This window comes from Phyllobates terribilis, unplaced genomic scaffold (genome assembly GCF_046119375.1).
Source record: "Phyllobates terribilis strain yellow unplaced genomic scaffold, ASM4611937v1 Scaffold_246__1_contigs__length_2949330, whole genome shotgun sequence".
In the NCBI taxonomy this organism is placed as follows: Eukaryota; Metazoa; Chordata; class Amphibia; order Anura; family Dendrobatidae; genus Phyllobates; species Phyllobates terribilis.
The window spans coordinates 38336-57863 of NW_027363006.1; positions in this window are offsets into that span (position 1 = coordinate 38336).

The window sequence follows — 19528 nt, forward strand, 5'->3', positions numbered from 1 at the left end:
CCCGAGCATAGATACCGAGCACGCCGAAAATACTCGGGCAGCACCCGAGCGTGCTTGGTGAAAGGGTAAACCGAGCAAGCTCGTGCAACACTATAGGTAAGAGATTCGTGGCCTCCTGTCCAGCGTCCCAAGAATTGATCCTCTCAGCTCTAGTTCCAACTGTCCCGGATACGGTGAACAGCCCCGTATAAATAAACTAGCTACTGTGAGCGAAATACGCTCTCTTCTATGCCTTCCGAACTCCAAATTAATAAGATTTGTTTTACGAGCGCTCGGGAAATTAATACAACACAGCCTTGTATGGTGTACTAGAAAAGACTTCTGCTTTATTAGCACATGTGGCACTTTAAATAGGGTCAGAGACAAAGGAATGTTTCCCTCTGACCTATGAACCAATAGTAACCTTAAGGGAGTGAATAGTAATGTGAAACCTCACTACCCATCAGCGTTACCTGATGACCATTACATAAGAGTGAAAACAAAATGGATACCACAGAGAAACAAGATGGATTCTTTTCTCTCACACTACTGAATCAGTTCTACACCCGGGTGGCGAGCATCTTTATTGGTATATGGTCTCCCATGCTGGTATGTGCTGCCCCCCTCCTGGTATTTGTGCTGCCCCCATCATCCTACACTGGGATGCATGGCACCTCTCACCCCCCAATCCTGGTATGCGTGGCCCCCCTCATCCCCCAATGCTGGTATGTGTGGCCCCCTCATCCCCCAATCCTCGTATGCATGGTACCCCTCATCCCCCAATCCTGGTATGCGTGGCCCCCCTCATTGCCCAATGCTGGTATGCGTGGCACCCCTCATCCCCAATCCTGGTATGCATGGCACCCCTCATCCCCCAATCCTGGTATGTATGGCATCCCTCATCCTCTAATCCTGGTATGCATAGGGCCCCTCATCCCCCAATCCTGGTATGGATGGGGCCCCTCACCCCCCAATCCTGGTATGTATGGGCCCCTTACCCCCCAATCCTGGTATGTATGGCATCCCTCATCCCCCAATCCTGGTATGCATGGCGTCCCTCATCCCCAATCCTGGTATGCATGGCGTCCCTCATCCCCCAATCCTGGTATGCATGGCGTCCCTCATCCCCCAATCCTGGTATGCATGGCGTCCCTCATCCCCCAATCCTGGTATGCATGGCATCCCTCATCCCCCAATCCTGGTATGCATGGCGTCCCTCATCCCCCAATCCTGGTATGCATGGCGTCCCTCACCCCCCAATCCTGGTATGCATGGCGTCCCTCACCCCCCAATCCTGGTATGTGTGGCCCCCTCATCTCTTTCACGCTGCACACACATACAAAAAAATAAACACTTATACTCACCTTTCTTCCCTGTGCTCCAGCGCTGCGGTGTCCTGCTCTGCCGGGGGAGGAGTGCGGCGCCGGAGTACGTGCGTGCCCATACCGCGCTGTCCGGCGCCACTTTGCTGAAGAGACACTGCAAATGTGTCTTCAGTAAAATGGTGCTGGATAGCGCTATGCGCATGCGCCGATCCGACGCCTCACTCCTGCCCCGGTCTCCGGCGAAGAGAGAGGCGCCGCGGCAATTCTCCTCCCGGTCAGGTAAGTATATAAGTATGCGTTCAGTGTCTAGGCATACCGCGATCTCCGGCGCCATACACTCCTCTTACCTGTAACGGCTCCATGCGTTCTTCTGTCTAGAGCCAGACTGCGCGTCGCACATGCGCAGTCTATCGAGGCTTCAGACAGAGGGACGCTTAGCCGATTATATTATAGATATAATTATAACACTGTTTATCAATGTACTATATTTTGTTGCTGTGGTGCTCTTTCAGTCATATGTTGATTTCTTTTTTTTATCTGCAGCATGTGGTCTGAAGAGCGGCAGGCACTATCTAGTACCGTCCTCCCGTGCGGTCTGAAGAGCGGCAGGCACTATCTAGTACCGTCCTCCCGTGCGGTCTGAGGCACGGCAGACACAATCTAGTACCGTCCTCCCGTGTGGTCTGAGGCACGGCAGGCACAATCTAGTACCGTCCTCCCGTGTGGTCTGAAGAGCGGCAGGCACAATCTAGTACCGTCCTCTCGTGTGGTCTGAAGCACAGCAGGCACAATCTAGTACCGTCCTCCCATGTGGTCTGAGGCACGGCAGGCACAATCTAGTACCGTCCTCTCGTGTGGTCTGAAGCACGGCAGGCACAATCTAGTACCGTCCTCCCGTGCGGTCTGAGGCACGGCAGGCACAATCTAGTACCGTCCTCCCGTGCGGTCTGAGGCACGGCAGGCACAATCTAGTACCGTCCTCCCGTGTGGTCTGGGGCACGGCAGGCACAATCTAGTACAGTCCTCCCGTGTGGTCTGAAGAACGGCAGGCACTATCTAGTACCGTCCTCTCGTGTGGTCTGAGGCACGGCAGGCACAATCTAGTACCGTCCTCTCGTGTGGTCTGAGGCACGGCAGGCACAATCTAGTACCGTCCTCCCGTGTGGTCTGAGGCACGGCAGGCACTATCTAGTACCGTCCGACTTCTTTACAGCACTCTAGGGCATACAGGTGGTGGTCATACTTTATATGGGGAAAAACAGGTGACAGGTTCCCTTAAGGCTGTGTGCCCACGATGCATTTTTTAAGCAAAAACGCTGCAGAAACGCTTAAAAAACACATGGTAGAAGGCCTGCCATGTTCCCCAATGATAATCCGCATGTGCTGTGTGTGTGTGTGTGTGTGTGTGTGTGTGTATGTATGTATGTATGTATGTGTGTGTCCGTGTGTGTGTCCGTGTGTGTGTCCGTGTGTGTGTCCGTGTGTGTGTCCGTGTGTGTGTCCGTGTGTGTGTCCGTGTCCTGGAGACCACGTGTGGTAAGCTCTAGAGCCACAGTGGTGGCGGAACCAAATGGACTGAAGCAGCTAAAACCTGACAAAGGTAATACACTTTGTTATATGGACATTGCTATAGTATTACCTTGCTGAAGGCTGTATCTGAAGCCAAGTGGGCCTGTCTGCCACTTGGGCTCGTGGACATTATATGTGTGAACTGTGGTTTATGAAGTATAATAAACTGCTGAAGTGTGAAAACTGGAAAGACATTGCTGGTGTGCATTAATTGACGCGCTGCAGCGAGTATTCCCCAGGATGATGACTAGCGCTGCCTTACAGCATGCACGATCCGCATGGACGATCCGCATGGACGATCCGCATGCGTTTTTTTCTGCCAGGGAGTTGCAGAAACTCTCAGGATAAAATCCTGAGCATTTCTGCATCGTGGGCACACAGCCTAAAGCAGGTTTTCATCTATGCAGCTTGTACAAGTGAACTTCATTGTTTGAAAAGTGGGTTACCTGTCTAAGCCATGTTATTATAGTACCTTTTATATGGTTTACACAGGTGCATCATGGGCTTTTCCTGCCCTATGAGTAAAATGAAAGGCTAAAATACAATGTGGAAACTTAATCAGAGAAATGTTTTATTTACATTCAGAACAGGTTTAAAAGAAACAAAATAACCATTACCACAGAAATCTCAAACGTTTAATTGTAGAAATATTATAGAAATAACATTTTACCATTATGTATAGAAATAATTCTAATTTAATAAAAGTGCATTTATGGGAGGATTGTGGGTAAGGTCTTTGGCTTTGCCCCGACCCCTCGGACTGCCTCCGGTGTCTGATGTCTCAGCGTCCTGGAACTGAGATCATGATGCTGCTTTGGATAGCAAATCAATAGCCTTGGAAAACCCAGGAATAAGGGAAGGGGGTCTTTAGGGAAATTGGTCTCGAAAACAAGGCAGCGTGGAAAAATCTATTTTGTGGCTGTAGGCGACGTCTCAGACCCAAGCGTTGTTGACTACCGAGAGCCACTCATCCTGGAACCAAAGGAGACGGCCGCCCACCCTGAGAAACATCCCAGGTGGGAATCTTCTAGATCCGGGCCTGGCAGACCAGCGCTGGTGGGTTCGTTGATGCCAGGAGGGGGCTAGCCTAAAGGAAGGTCTCTTCTTTTCCTGGTGGGCTGGAGAGTTGTCCTTTTGGTTGCTTTTCTACACTGAAAATTTCCGAAAGGACCATAACTGGACTGTGCGTCTCTTGGGAGGAGGGCATTTGGCCCTCTGTTGCGGAAACAAAATACTCTTACCCGCCATGGCATTAGAGATCATCTTATCTAGCTCTTCGAAAAGGCAGGAGCCCTGGAAGGTGAGGCTGGTGGACTTTTTGGAAGCTGAATCCACGTTCCATGATTTCAGCTATGAGGCCATGGGGATGGTGATGTTGCCGGCTACCAGGGCTGAATAGGGGGCTGCAGGGGGGCGGGCACACTCTCCTTATGGGGTCTCTGGGGGGATATAATGTTTGCAGGGGGCCATCTGCTGGGACGCCCCCCCCCCCCCCCCCAAGCGTGCATCATCTGCCCCCCCTGTAAAGATGTGCGGTTGTGGATTTTAATAATCACCTAGGCAGGTTATCGATGCAATTAGTTTTATTCCTTCCGACCTCGGTGAAGAGCAATTCCAGGTAAATGTCCAACAGGCAATTCTCTTAGTCCTTGAGTTTCCAACCTGGGATCAGTAGTTCCACTGCCCCGTACCAGGTGATACCCACTGTCCCCCAACTTTTGGTTGGCCCACAGCTTTTTGTATCTCCCGCCGGTATATTGGCAGTCACAGCATATGCTCCTTCGGATGATGGATATCACGACCGCAGCCCGTGATACCACCCAGCTCTCCGTCCGACCAGCAATGCCTGTTCTCTTTCTCCTGCCCAGGGTTCAGCCCCCTGAATTGGCAGAAGAGCTCACACCTCCCTCCCCCAGCTAACTGTGCCTTAGTGGAGATATTTTCTCAGGTGGAGCCCATCCCCTGGGTCTGCATGTGAGACTACCTGTGGTGTTGGAGAGAACAATGGCCCAAGGTCTTGGAGATATGGTCACTGAATGGAATAGATACCTGAGGTTGAACTGATGAGCAAACCAATCACTAACAAAACACAGCAAGCAAATTTCTAACAAAACACAAAATTAAGATTGACGAAAAAAAGGGTGCTCATCAGTGCTGGAAAAGTATTTAGAAAGTGGCCAGGTCCTCACACCCCCCACAAGCGTGCATCATCAAGCCCGCAACATCCCTCCCCCCCCAGAATACCTCCAGAGCCCGCAGCATGCCCTCAGCATCCCCACAGAGCACCCAGAGCCCGCAGCATGCACCCAGAGCCTTCACAAGCCTGCAGCATCCCTCCAGAGCAACCACCAGCCCGCAGCATGCCCCCACCAGAGCCATAGACATGCCACCACAGCCCGCAGCATCCCCACAGAGCCCCCACACGCGTGCATCATCAGCCCCCCCCCAGAGCCCCAACCAGCCCGCAGCATGCCCCCAGCGTCCCCACAAGCCCGCAGCATTCCTCCAGAGCCACCACCAGCCCGCAGCATGCCCACACAGCCCCCACCAGAGCAATAGACATGCCACCGCAGCATGCTCCCAGCATCCCCACCAGCCCGCAGCATCCCCCCAGAGCCACCACCAGCCCGCAGCATCCCCCCAGAGCCACCACGAGCCCGCAGCATACCCCCAGCGTCCCCACAGAGCCCCCACAAGCCCGCAGCATCCCTCCAGAGCCACCACCAGCCCGTAGCATGCCCACAGAGCCCCCACCAGAGCAATAGACATGCCACCACAGCCCGCAGCATCCCCACAGAGCTCCCAGAGCCCCCACATGCGTGCATCATCAGCCTCCCCCCAGAGCCCCCACCAGCCGGCAGCATGCCCCCACAAGCCCGCTGCATTCCTCCAGAGCCACCACCAGCCCGCAGCATGCCCACACAGCCCCCACCAGAGCAATAGACATGCCACCACAGCCCGCAGCATGCCCCCAGCATCCCCACAGAGCCACCACCAGCCCGCAGCATCCCCCCAGAGCCACCACGAGCCCGCAGCATACCCCCAGCGTCCCCACAGAGCCCCCACAAGCCCGCAGCATCCCTCCAGAGCCACCACCAGCCCGCAGCATGCCCACAGAGCCCCCACCAGAGCCATAGACATGCCACCACAGCCCGCAGCATCCCCACAGAGCTCCCACAAGCGTGCATCATCTCCCCCCCCCCCCCACACACACGTGCATCATAACCCCCCCCTACACACACACACACACACACACACACACAATTCCCCCAGAATACCCAGAACATGCCCCCACCAGCCCCACAGACCACCCAAAGCCAGCAGCATCCCCCCAGAACCCAGCACTGACCTCCTCCTGAAGCTTCACCGTATCACTTTCTGCATGAATCTGTGGCGTCTGGTGCTAAACTAGAACACGCCCATAATGCAGTCAGGACACGCCCCCGGAAACGACGTCATACCTGGAAGGAGCCCATACATTCTAGCGTTTACCAGGGAGGAGGCTGCAGAGCGAGTGGTTGGTGGTGAGGCTGCTGAGTATTGGGGAGACATGGCGGATGACTGCGCACCCCACACTGAGCTCCCGGGGGGCAGTCTCAGTCCGGGGTGGGGGCAGCCTGGCTTCCAGTGGATGTGGTTAGTCCCCTGCACTATAGAGAGCGGCTCATAGACTGCTGTAGAGCAGCAATGGTCGGTGACGGGTCAGAGCCGGTGATTACAGGGAGCCGCAGCCTCTCACCTGTCAGCAGTTGGACTATAAACCAGGTTTCCAGTCACTGACAGTATGGCTGGAGCTGCGCCCATTATGCACTGTTAGAACTTGGCGATGTCTGCCATGTTTGGAGGTTCCTGGATTCTGTATTTTTCTGCACAGGGTTTGTCCAGGAGGAAAAGGAACACAGAGCGCCAGTCCTGGCCACAGGTTGTGTCTGGTACTACAGCTCCGGTCTAGTGACGTGACAGGTGCTGAGCTGTAATGCCACACACAGCCTGTGCTCAGGGGTGGCGCTGTAATCCAACAGCTCTGACTTTCTACTCTGGGACAACTTCTGTAAGGCTGAATTCACACATCTGTGCTCCACGGACCGAGCTCAGATCTGACAACCGCTGGGTCACCAGTGCTGATCTGTGATTACCTCCTAGGAATAGATGAGGCACTGATCAGGTCCGGGGAGCTGGGCCGGGTCCTCCGATCCCACCACGGATGTGTGAATTCGTCCTTAAGTTAATATCTTAGTGTTAGAGTTCTCCTTTAGAATTTGTGTTCACAAGAGAGTAATTTATTATAGTTTATTGTGTAACGTTCGAAAAACGTATCGATTACTAATCCTGAGTTACAGCCAGTGATAGTCTAGAGCTGCGTTCAGAGATCTGCAGGCTTCTGAGCTGAAATCTCCCAGCAGTCCTTGCTGCGATCACTATTGTTAGCGTTGCAATGTTAAGGCTGGTGCAGATAGCAGTGTATTCGGTCGGAGTGCGATCTGACAAAACATTGAATCGCACTGTGACTAGTGTTTGTCCAAGGAGAAAAATCGGACATGTGCACGGCCCGATAGACAGTCTGTCCGAGGACAAAAATCACTATGCTTGAGTTTCATCTAATATTCGGATCACGCTCTGCCATGCAAGTTAATGAGTCCTTGGAAAAGATCGCACTGCACTCAGATGACATCTGAGTGCAGTCCCATTTTTCACGTATTGACGTAATGGATCAGATGGAGAATTTTTTTTGACCTATGTCTTGTATCTTGTTTTGTGTCACTTTATGTACAGTTCTGGCCAAAAGTCTTGTGACTGATACAAATTTTGGTGTTCACTTCAGTGTTTTTAGATCTTTTAGTCAGATGTTTCTGTGGTTACTGTAGTACAATTATCAGCATTTTATGAGTTTTACACTTTCATTGACAAATACATCAAGTTTATGGAAAGATTCAATATTCACAGTGTTGACCCTTATTTTTCAAGACTCGTTCCCTTCGCCTTGGCAGCTGGATATCGGCTGCTGGGCCAAATCCTGACTGACGACGGACAATTTTTGTCTAATCAGTGCTAGGAGCTCACTATATACATTTCTGTTTGTCCACCCGCTTTTTGAGGAGTGACCACAATCGAATTGAGATCTGGAGAGTTTACTGGCCATGAACCCAAAATGTTAATGTTACCCAGACACTTAGTTGTCACTTTTGCCTTGTGACATATTCTCCGTCATGCTGGTATATGCATTGCTGTGTTCTTAGGTATAATTGTGAGTGAGCCCACTCCCTTTTGATGATGGATAACTCCACACATGACTCGTCTCGGGGTGCTTTACTGTTGGCATAACACAGGACTCAAAGTAGCGCTCAGCTTTTCTTCTCCGGACATTCATTCTTCCATATGTCCCTAACAGTTTGAAGGGGGCCTTCATCAGGGAAATAACTTTACCCCAGTCCTCTGTAATCCATTCACTGTAGTTTGCTGCATTTTATAATCCTGTTCTTCATCTTTTTCATGGAGAAAAGTAGTTTCTTTGCTGCCCTACTTGACACCAGCACAGCCTCCAAAATCCTTCTCCTCACGGTGTGTACAGATGCACTGACGCCTGCCTGCTGCCATTCTTGAGCAAGCTCTGCAATGGTGTTGAACCAATTCCATAGCTGAATCCTATGTAGGAGATGATACAGGTACTTGCTGGACTTTCTTCGGAGTCATGAAGTCTTCACAGCAAATTAACCTCCCCCTATTAAGTTATTATTTATTATAGTGTCATTTATTACATGGAGCTTTACATGTGAAAACGGATATACATAGCAAAAAACAAGTACAATAATCTTGAACAAAAACGAATCACCGACTGGTACAGGAGGAGCGAGGACCCTGCCCGCGAGGGCTTACAGTCTACAATGAATGGGTGAGGATACAGTAGGTGAGGGTAGAGCTGGTCGTGCAGTGGTATAATGGAGCGGTGGTTACTGCAGATTGTAGGCTTGTTAGAAGAGGTGAATCTTCAGCTTCCTTTTGAAGGTTTCCACTGTTGGCAACAGTCTGATATATTGGGGTAGAGAGTTCTAGAGTAGGGGGATGCATGGGAGAAATCTTGCGTGCGATTGTGGGAAGAGGAGATAAGAGGGGAGTAGAGAAGGAGATCTTGTGAGGATCGGAGGTTGAGTGCAGGTATGTAGCGGGACACTAAGTCACAGTTATATGGAGGAGACAGGTTGTGGATGGCTTGGTATGTCATGGTTAGGGTTTTCAACTGGAGTCTCTGGATAATGGGGAGCCAGTGAAGGGATTGACAGAGGGGAGAGGCCAGGGAATAGCGGGGGGGACAGCTGGATTAGTCGGGCAGCAGAGTGCAGTTATCTGACAGGAGAAAACAAACTCCTTTGCCATGCTTGCCGATGGGGCGAAGGGTGTGGGAAAGGTGGAATCCAACGTATGAAAGTGCAGTTGGAGAGGCCATGTCAGAGGGGTGAGTCAGGTACCATTGATGCCAAGGAAGGAAAGTTTGTTAGTAATGAAAAGGTCATGGATGTAGGAAAGTTTGTTGTAGATGGAGAGAGCGCTCCATAGAGCTCCTGTTAGTGGGATTGGGGAAGCGGGGGATGGGCAATGGGTATAGGGTTAGGAAGGTTGCGGAAATTTGATAGATTGTGGATGAGAGGTAGAAGTGACTGTGGGGATGTGGTGAGGAGGGCCATGATTTGGAGAGATATCGCCAGCAGTGAGGAGCAGCAGGAGAGAGCGTGAGGTGGCTGTCTGTGTTTGGAGACAGAGGATTGTATGTTGAGGAACAGATCTGAGGAGGAGGTGAGATGGAGGGAGAGATGACCAGTTCATTACTAGGTGTAGGGATTAGAAGGGTTAGTAGAACGTCTAGGACTATAGGGGTGAGAGTGAAAACAAAGAGAAACCTTTTTTTTACTCTGGCTGTGCAGTTACCTTCAGTTATCTTCTGGTTCAATTGTGGTCTAACTCAGTGCAGCACACTGTAAGGTGGCTGCCAGACAGGTCGTGGACAGGAGGTATGTGTCCCCGAAGTACCAAACTTCGGTGATGTAGGACATGGAGAAGCAGGCTCCAGAACACATAGTGCTGGGAGGGAGTTAATGGGCCCGGATTAAAGGGCCGGGTTTTAAGAGCAGCTGAAAGAGTTGGGGGGGAAACAGCTGCTCACTCACCTCCAGTCCAGGTCTTGGAAGGCCTGATTTAAGACAGCTGCGCCTGTCTCAATGGTGCTGTGTGTTGTGCAAGGTGAGCAAACCTTGCATGTGCTGCTCAGTCTGCTGGAGGCAGAGAAAAGCACTACATTTAAACGGCTGATGCCGTGCTGTATGGACTGGTTATTTTTAGTTTTGTTCTGTTATAGCAGTGTTTCCCAAACCCCATCCTCACGGACCCCCATAGGTCATGTTTTCAGAATCTCCTTAGTATTACACAGGTGAGAGAATTCCTGATGCCTTCCTGTGTAATACTAAGGAGATCCTGAAAATATGACCTGTGGGGTCTGTGAGGATGGGGTTTGGGAAACACTGCGTTATACCTTTTGTGTATCTGTTGTATGGTGGCAGAAGGTGCCAAGCCCCCCCTGCTTTGGACAGAGGGGGGGTATGTAAGGTTGCTGCCGGACAGGTCGTGGACGGGAGGTATGTGTCCCCGAAGTGCCAAGCTTTGGTGATGTAGGACCCGGAGAAGCAGGCTCCAGCACACATAGTGTAGTGATAGGGTTTTGTGGTTAAGTAATTTCCTTGGGAAAAAATTAATATGCATTTTTTTTTTTTTTTTTTTAACAATTCATCTGATCATTCTTCATAACAATCTACAGTTAATGCAAATTGACACTATAAAAACTGAAGCTGCAAACTTTATGAAAGCCAGAATGTGTTTGTCTCCAAACTTGACGACTGTGTATTATTGTGTTACCTCTTTTGTATATTATTGTGTCACCTCTTATCTTGTGTATCGCTTCTCTCTTCAGTTTGTTAGCCACATGCTGCCAGGCGAGAGCTTGTGGGCACAATCATGCGGCTGGTGATTCTTGATGACTATGCCCTGGCCAGCGAATGGGCAGCAAAATACATAAGTAATCGCATCGCCCAGTTCAATCCTGGACCTGACAATTACTTCACACTTGGGCTACCCACAGGTAATGTGCCTTTTATCTATCTTTATCCAGTTTTCCACGAGTTGGTTCAAGCATTTTAGTTGTGGATTGAACTATTTTTGCACATGTGAATTACGAGAAGTCCTCACGAGTAAGTCAGATGTGTACGGCAAAGCTTCATAGAGGAGGGAGACTCCAAGTTCACTGCTGAACATCTGCTCTCTCCATGTTTCGTTGCGATCTACCAGTGTCTCCGTAAGATTTGGCCATTCTCTACTGTTATATGCAAGAGTGTGCCAATTTTCCAAAGGAACAAGGAGATTGAGTAGCTCAACAGCCTCTTGCCACTGATCGGCAAACAAATTTGGAGAAAATAATTGGACAAAGCCTGAAGGACGCGGTAATGCAGGGCTGTGTTCTGGGGGATCGATGAAGACCTAAGAAGCATGATCTGTGCTGAACAGTATGGATGGTAATCCAAAGCCTCCATAACCAAGCTTGGCATGGAAGGCACTCGGGAAATAGGAGTGTGAGTTGGGGGTCTCCCAGTGGTAATACAGTTGGAATCACTGCCTTATTAATACAACGGGGAACTGTTTTTATTTCAATTAACAATTTAAAGGGGTTGTCCGAAACCAACACTGATTTAATCCTAAATCTCTATTTAATTTAATAATCGACCGTATTTTTTGGACTATAAGACGCACTTTTTTCCTCCAAAATTTTGGAGGAAAATGGGGGGTGCGTCTTATAGTCCGAATGTTGGGGGGGATGTGTATATGTATGTGTGTATATATATATATATTATAGGGAGCTGTAGCGGTGGAGGAGCGGGGCACAGGAGGCAGCGGCCACCCGCTGCAGCCTACACTGTCCCCGCTGCTAAAGAAAATGAATATTCACTGCTCCTTAATAGCGGCACACAGTGTAGCCGCGCTGCGGCTCCAGTTGCTGCCAGAATCGCCTGTGCCCGCTGTTAAAGGCCATGAATATTCAACCTCTCTCCACGCCCATGGGCGTGGGGAGGGGGTGAATATTCATGCCTTTTAATAAGCGGGCACACGCTATAGCCCGGCAGCAGCAGGAGCCGCAGCGCGGCTAAGCTGTGTGTCGGCTATGAAGGAGAGTGAAGTGCCTGCTCCCCGCGCACACAGACCCGGCATAGGGAGCAGTGACTTCCGGCAGCTGATCTCTCCATGTGAGCCGCGCATGGCAGTGACGTCATGCGCGGCTCACGTGGCGAGATCAGTGCGGGCAGACAGGAAAGAGAAGAAAGGTGAGTATGAGTGTTTATTTTTTTTTTATGTGCAGCCTGATGGGGATTAGGGGGGCCATGCATACTAGGGTATGGATGAGGGGGCCGTGCATACCTGGACGGGGATGATGACCGCCGTGCATACCTGGACGGGGATGATGACCGCCGTGCATACCTGGACGGGGATGATGACCGCCGTGCATACCTGGACGGGGATGATGACCGCATATAAAAGGAAGGGGGTTGGGCATATGTACCAGGATAGGGGATATTGTCAGAATTGGGTATTACCCCTATACCAGTGTCAGCAGAAGACCCCCTCCCCCTTAAAAGTGCATCATGAACACATTTTTTGCTTAATTTTTTTATTTTTTTATTTTCCTCCTCTAAAACCTAGGTGCGTCTTATGGTCCGGTGCGTCTTATAGTCCGAAAAATATGGTAATTGCTTTTCTAATATACTTTAATTAAAAGTTAATCTAAATTTATCTAACTGGGGTGTGTTTGTATGTGTGTATACATTTGTTTTTTTTTACCAACTTCCTGTTTGATAACATTTAGTTTGAAAATCCCCAGTGCATCCTGGGATATGAAGACGGACGTGATCAGGAGCAGAGGCTGCGGTCACTGCGGCTGCCTCTTTCCCCACCCTGAATGAAGCGTCATCAGTGATGCCTGTTTCAGGGGATGGGCTAGTCCCTGCTACTCTGCGCATGTGTCGGTTGTCAATTCTAACTCTCAGTGGCTCAGCAGGATCTTGTCACTGTGCAATATTCTTTTTAATGCGCAGCGTCAGGGATTCCTCAGAGACGACACCGGGGAGATCACGCAATATCTCACCCTGCCGTCACTGTGTCACGGATTTCGTCCGGAATCGCGAGCACGCGATCCAGATTACTTGACAGTTCAGCAGTTTTTGGGGATTGCGAATCTCAAGAATGCCACCTCCCGGAAGCTAAAATACAATAAATGAGGGGCCCGGTGAAGAAAGCCATAGCAAATTCGGTCATGTCCCTTGGAGGTGCAATGTACCTGTTGGGTACCCTGATATCGTGGGTTCTGTGAGCACAATACCATTCCAGGGTTTTACAGTGGGATCTGCTACATAATGAAGTTTCTCTTAAGGGGCACTTGGAAGGGAGGATGTCCTTATCACCCTGGTCAGTAAAATCTTTATAGAGGTTAGGCTCATCCTGCCAACAATCTCGAGGGGTTCCCTGGGTACTTGGGGTCACTAGCACAATTACCACAGATGCGAGTCCCAGAGGGTGGGGAGCCCAGGGGACCTGGTCAGATATCGAAAAGGGTCTCTCCTCCAATGCAAAAGAACTTCTGGCGGTCCGAGCTCTGCTGTGCCTGTTTGGGGTGAAGTTCAGGTCCTAGGAGGCATCGACTATGCAGCCTGCACAGCAGATCACAGCCCGGGCACCGCGTCTCCGGGTAAATCTCCACCTTGTGAGTTGCTTCTTGTGCAGCAGCCCCATGCAAGTTGCTCCGCTCTCCTCGGCCAGCTCCTGCTGAAGACTGAGCTCCTCTGCCCAATCTAGGAGCTCAATAGCCCTGATCACGTCAGTGGTAGCCCAGCAATGCTGGATCAGATTTACAAATGGCAAACTAATCAGCCCTAGGCATTTCTAATATGTGCAGAGCAGGCGACATAAGTCTGACCGGTGTCCTCATAGACCTTTCCTCAGCTGGAGTCTAATAGGAGCAGTAAGATGGCCGTCATGGGGTCCATTGTTAGATCTCGGCTGCCATAGAAACTCATCGGCACCATGATCGCGCCTCCCTTTCCTGTCTAAAGTGCCTAAATGCTGTGGAAGCCCCCTACTGTGTCATACAGTGGATTAAACTGCCAGGGTCAGGGTTGGCTCCACACTGTGGGGAGCTGAGGCAGGAGCAGGACTGTGTTATACAGCCACACTTCTGCCGCAGATCTTGTAAGAGCCCTGACAGGACCTGTTTGATGATAATGTGTCCTATAGAGCAGGTCCTGGTACCGGACTGCCCTGTACATATTCACCACTAGCTGGGAACCAGTTACTTACAAGGTCTAGTTTCGGATGTGTTTCCAGGATCTGTAGTTATCAGCATTTTATCCTTAAGGCCGAGTTATAATATCACTGTAACACTCTCGCCCTGTACCTGTATACCTGCCCTGTGTGCTGCACAAAAGTATATAACAAAGTGTGTGTGTACACAGATATCTATCTCCTGAATGGAATTACTGCTAGATCTCCTGTACATAGAAATATGAGGTTCTTAGCGCACATTTTGAGCAAATTGTGCGAGCCCATCTGCCAACGTCAAGGCGACCTCTTCAGATGGGTCCCTACACTAACACTACACTAACTTAGTAACTGGGACTAGTTTTTTGTATTATTATTACCACCATTTTTACTATTTATTATTGCATTAATGCAATTAATTGTAACTGTTATAACACTAATTAAAAAAAAAAAAATTCTAATTTTTTTATTATTCTTGTGATTCTAATAATGGTATTACTAAAATCCCTATGCCTAAAGCTGTTGATCCAGAAGAAGGCAAAAACCACAGGACACATTCAGCCAATTTGTGTCACAGGGGAAAAATTCCTTCTTGACCCAGAGAAAAGGCGATCAGTCCTAGAACCCTGGATCAAACCTAATAATGTTACTAGTTATGTAATTACTATTACTGTCCTAAATGTACTACTACAGTTGTTTATAATATAATTTTTTTTTTATAGATTTTGTCTTATGTCCTGCTTTCTTATTAAAGTACTACTCTAACTTTTCTATAACTATTTAATATTACAGTATTGATTGAACGAAGTCTATAATTATTTTTATTTACTCTGTTCTTTCTATAGATATAACTAGTTTATATTATTATTATCCTGCTATCTTATTACGGTATTATTCTTCTTTCCTATTGCTACTAATACTACCCTATACCTAGAGTGTTGATCCAAAAGAAGGCAAAAACCTCAGGACACCTTCAGCCAATTTGTGTCACAGCGGAAAAATTCCTTCTTGACCCCGAGAAAAGGCGATCAGTCCTAGAACCCTGGATCACACTGTTATTCTACCTACTACTATTACTTTATTACTTTTCCCCTCCCCCATGACAGCACACTTTGAAACTACGGGTGCTGTCATGGGCTCAGGAAAAACCGGCTACCGGTAAGTAACCTTGGTGTTTTCCTGAGCCCATGACAGCACCCGTAGTTTCAAGGTGTGCTGTCATGGGCTCAGGAAAAACCGGCTACCGGTAAGTAACCTTGGTGTTTCTTACTATTATCACTAGTATTATTACTCAAATGACACTAAAAATGATATACTACCACTAGATTACTACTATCCTGCGATTATTACTTTGGTGGATTTCTACTTACCAGCCGGTATTGCCGTATGATGTTATCGACAGAGAGGTCCCAGCAGGATTGTCCACATAGTGTTCCTCTTTCCTCTCAAATACCGGTTGATGTAATGGCGGAAGTTGCTCTTGTTATGCTTCTTCCTTTTTGTTGTAGGACTGATTGTTGTCCTCTTCTCTCCTCTTCTCTCCTCTTCTCTCCTCTTCTCTCCTCTTCTTCTCTCTCCTCTTCTTCTCTCTCCTCTTCTTCTCTCTCCTCTTCTTCTCTCTCCTCTTCTTCTCTCTCCTCTTCTTCTCTCTCCTCTTCTTCTCTCTCCTCTTCTTCTCTCTCCTCTTCTTCTCTCTCCTCTTCTTCTCTCTCCTCTTCTTCTCTCTCCTCTTCTTCTCTCTCCTCTTCTTCTCTCTCCTCTTCTTCTCTCTCCTCTTCTTCTCTCTCCTCTTCTTCTCTCTCCTCTTCTTCTCTCTCCTCTTCTTCTCTCTCCTCTTCTTCTCTCTCCTCTTCTTCTCTCTCCTCTTCTTCTCTCTCCTCTTCTTCTCTCTCCTCTTCTTCTCTCTCCTCTTCTTCTCTCTCCTCCTCTTCTCTCTCCTCCTCTTCTCTCTCCTCCTCTTCTCTCTCCTCCTCTTCTCTCTCCTCCTCTTCTCTCTCCTCCTCTTCTCTCTCCTCCTCTTCTCTCTCCTCCTCTTCTCTCTCCTCCTCTTCTCTCTCCTCCTCTTCTCTCTCCTCCTCTTCTCTCTCCTCCTCTTCTCTCTCCTCCTCTTCTCTCTCCTCCTCTTCTCTCTCCTCCTCTTCTCTCTCCTCCTCTTCTCTCTCCTCCTCTTCTCTCTCCTCCTCTTCTCTCTCCTCCTCTTCTCTCTCCTCCTCTTCTCTCTCCTCCTCTTCTCTCTCCTCCTCTTCTCTCTCCTCCTCTTCTCTCTCCTCCTCTTCTCTCTCCTCCTCTTCTCTCTCCTCCTCTTCTCTCTCCTCACGCAACCAGATATTAACAGCAATCCTCAACTGACAGAGCGCCACTACTGACCTCATCCCGCTAAGTAAAAGTGTTTTTCCTGTTTTACACAGAATGCAGACTACCGTGCAGCAACCTATACTCCTGAGGGGCCGCAGGAAACTGGAGTGAATAATGTCCTCCTCTTCCTTTGGATTACGCTTATGCCGTGTTCTCACTGGTGCTATTGGCTTCCATTGGAGATTTAAGCTTTTTGGTATTTTTGATGCTGTATAGTTAGTCACAAAGTTACCTGAGACGTAATAAATAGCATTAAAGCTGCAGTCATTTTTTTTATGTACACTGCTCAAAAAATAAAGGGAACACTTAAACAACAGAATATAACTCCAAGTAAATCAAACTTCTGTGAAATCACACTGTCCACTTAGGAACCAACACTGATTGACAATCAATTTCACATGCTGTTGTACAAATGGAATAGACAATAGATGGAAATTATTGGCAATTATCAAGACACCCTCAATAAAGGAGTAGTTCTGCAGGTGGGGACCACAGACCACATCTCAGTACCAATGCTTTCTGGCTGATGTTTTGGTCACTTTTCAATGTTGGTTGTGCTTTCACACTCGTGGTAGCATGAGACGGACTCTACAACCCACAGAAGATGCTCAGGTAGTGCAGCTCATCCAGGATGGCACATCAGTGAGAGCTGTGGCAAGGAGGTTTGCTGTGTCTCAGCGTAGTGTCCAGAGGCTGGAGACGCTACCAGGAGACAGGCCAGTACACCAGGAGACATGGAGGGGGCCGTAGGAGGGCAACAACCCAGCAGCAGGACCGCTACCTCCGCCTTTGTGCAAGGAGGAACAGGAGGAGCACTGCCAGAGCCCTGCAAAATGACCTCCTGCAGGCCACAAATGATCCTCCTTAAGACTGTCAGCAGGAGCTCACTGATAGATTCTCAGTTAGCTAATTTTGCAGCCAAGAATAGACAGTGCAGCACAGATGCTACAGAAGGCAACATTTTCAATGAAACTCAATTACAGGAATCAATTTTAGCCCCAAATACTTGCATTAAAGTAAAAAAAACAAATGACCCCAAATCTGGACAACCGCTTTAACTCCTTACCAACATCTGCCGTACATGTATGGTATAAGTCAGTAGCGGGTGTATGGAGCAGAGTCAGCTCGCCCCGTACATGGCAGATAATGGCTGTGACAAACAACCAGGACCTGCCTCTAAGAGCTGCGAGTGGAGCGAAGATCTGCCCACCGCTGTTAACCTGTTCAGTGCTGCTGTCAATCTCTAACAGCAGCATTAACAGCGCGCCGACATTGGGACGCATCGTTGCATGCGCCCACCGGCGCTCCTGTGACGCGATCACAGGGCGCCGATGGACTGCTATGACATCCGGGGGTCTGCTGAAGCCTCCGTGCCTGTCATCATAAAGCTTCATTTGGGCTGTAAAGAAGACCGTGATTTTGCTATATGGAGCATTACTGTGGTATCGCTGTATATAGCACAAGCAATCAGATAATGTATATGACGCGCCCCCTGGGACATATTCCTTTTGAGGGGAATACCCGGCACCGGATCAGATGGGGGGGGGTTGTAGTCTCCGAGCGGCTGTGACCCGGCCCGTGCCCAGGGCGTCAAGCTCAGTGTTATGTGGCAGTCCTACAGATGTTATTAAGAGTTCTTTTGTGTCGACTACGCCACCCGTTGTGATGCGGTCACTGTGGCCGCCGCTGCAGCAGGGTCCGCTGAGGCTGATGGTGGGTGCGCAGCTTGGTGGGATAACCCCCAACGGGAGGGGTATAGCCTCAGGGGGGACAGGTGCAGAGGATGGGGATTGTGGTGGTGCAGTGCAGACGGCAATGAAGACAGAGTCGGGTTGTGCAGTTAAGGGTGTTTACTTACTGCAGATGTTGTACTGGTCACTCCAGCTTCGAGTGACCACCCGAGCCGTGCTGCGTCCACCAGGTCCTGGATCCAGCCAACCCCCAAACAAGTCCGGAGCGTGGCCCTGAGCTCTCCTTCTGTCCCGTTCTCTGGCCGTCCCCACCAGTGATCCACCTAGGTCCAGCTCCCTCGGGCCTTCTGTTGGGACACCCTTGGCCTTGGGTTCCCTGACCCTTCATGTGGTGTGCCTTCGGGGTGGATGTGATGGGTGGCCGTGGCAGATGCTGCCCATGGCCTCCGGTCTCTGGCTAGGGTGTGTTTTCTGCCCCCGCCAGTTTGGGATCCGGTACCCTGTGCCGACTCTTCACCCGGGGATTTAAGTTGGGTTCTTAGAGTCCCCTTTTCTGTTTCCCCCTCTGGGTCTCTCTTCTCCTCTCTCACTCTGGGTCTCTCTTCTCCTCTGCTTGCTGACTTGTTCTCTGCATCTGACCCTGTTCTTAGTTGGTGCCCACCTTATATACACCCTCTATGTGTGAGCTCAGGTGACCAGCACCCAATGAGCTCCTATCTTTACCCAGGCTGCTCCCCCTATCTGCCCCTACACTACTTGGGATGTACCACCCCCCTCCCACTCCAGCCAGGAACAGACTCGGTCGTACCTGCACATTTCTAAGTGGGAGTACCGTCGGTCTGCTCCTCGGAAATGGGATGTGTGTAGTGCATGCAGCCTACCGAGCTCAGTTCCACTCTCCATCCTTACCCGGGAGTGGAATATCACACCTCTGGGTTGAGGTGCAATACCCCTGTAGCAGCCGAATCCTCAGGGTGCTACATATACAAATGCAGTGAAAATATATAAAAAAAAAAAAGTTTAAAATATTAAAACCCCACACGTTCAACTCACCTCCCACTAAAAATAAAGATAATAAAAATATACACATTTGTGGTATGGTCTCTAATCTATCCAAATATAAAAAACAAACAATCAGTGAACACAGAAAAAAATTCAAAAAGCCAAAATTGCATTTTTTTTAGTTCGCCACAATACTGCAGAAAATCCTGTAAGAAGCGATGACCATGTCATATGTGTCCCAAAATGTTATCAATAAAGTCC